We start from the raw sequence: 1370 nt of genomic DNA, 5'->3' as shown, positions 1-1370 counted from the left end.
GAGGGAGGAAGGGAATGAGGGAGGGAGAAGGGAAGGAGAGTAGGAAGAAAGAAGTGAGGAAAGAAGGAGGGAGGGGAGGGCAAATGGAGGAAGGAGGATGGGAACAGGGGAGGGAAAGAAGGAGGAAGGAAGGAGGGAAGGAGATAAGTAGGAAGGAATGAAGAAAAAGGAGGAAGAGAGAAAGGGAAGGAAGGAGGGAGAAAAGGAGGAAGGAAGGAGAGAGGGAAGGCAGGACGAAGGGAGGGAGGGAGGGAGGAGGGAGAGTGGGATGGAGAAAGGAGAGAGGAAGGGAACGAAGGTGGGAGGGAGGAAGGGAAGGAGGGAGGGGAGAGGAAGGGCAGGAGGAAAGGAGGGAGGAGGGAGGGAGGAGGTAGGGAGAAGGGAGGAAGCGAGGACGGGAGGGAGGGAGGTGGGAGAGGGAGGGGGAGGGGGGAGCCAGGAGAGGGTGGGAGGCTGGCTGCATGAAGTATGACTGGAAGGACGGATACTGGGTGGGTGGCTGCGTGGGTAGATGGATGGAGGGGACTCGGATTCCATCTCAGGGACTCACAAGGGCTGAGCTGCCAGGGAGAATGCTGGGGCTTGGGCCCTTCTGGCTGAGCTGCCAGGGAGAATGCACGGGCAGAGAGGTGGGGGAGCAGCCGCACCGGGTCCTCCCGCGACCGCCTGTGGGCCCTGTGCTCCCCACACCCTCCTCACTCTTTCGAGGACAGTGTGCCTCCTGCCATCTAAGAGTCGCCCTGTTCCTTCACTGCCGACACCCGCATGGAACCCGCAGCCAGCGGGATCTGGCCACCAGATGTGGGCCGGCACTAATGAGCCCTGTCCACTGGTCAATAATTGGCTGAGGCTCTGGCCACCAGTGACAGATGGAACCAGGGACAATGGGGCCGACAGAGAGGCCCCTCGCCCAGGGTTTGGGTGACGCAGGCACCCTGAGCCAGGCTGGTGGGGACAGGGGGTGCCCAGCAGATACAGGGCTACCCACTCCAAGCTCACATGCCTGGCAGCTTCCCAGGGACACCCATGTCCGTCACCTCCAGCTGCAGTCTCGGGGCCCCTCCCCGGGGATGGGAGGTGGGTGGGGGTTGCTGGGGGAGTGGGAGGGGCCTGTGCTGGGCGCGACTACTCCAGCAGAAGGAAGAATGAGGCTTTCTGTGTGGGACGAAATGATGGCCCCAGAATCATCTCAGGGTGAGCCCTGCCCTGGATGGGGGACGGCGGTGCGGCCAGTTTGCCCATAAACTTGTTCAAGCGATTTATGAGGCTTGGTCAGCATGGGTCGGGGCGGGCCAAGGCGGAACTGTGGCCTCTAATTGGAGCAGGGAAAGGAGGATGTCCTTGTGTTAATAACAACCTTCACCACCAAC

Source organism: Mandrillus leucophaeus, unplaced genomic scaffold (genome assembly GCF_000951045.1).
Source record: "Mandrillus leucophaeus isolate KB7577 unplaced genomic scaffold, Mleu.le_1.0 Scaffold305, whole genome shotgun sequence".
Lineage (NCBI taxonomy): Eukaryota > Metazoa > Chordata > Mammalia > Primates > Cercopithecidae > Mandrillus > Mandrillus leucophaeus.
This window is presented reverse-complemented; position numbering follows the sequence as displayed.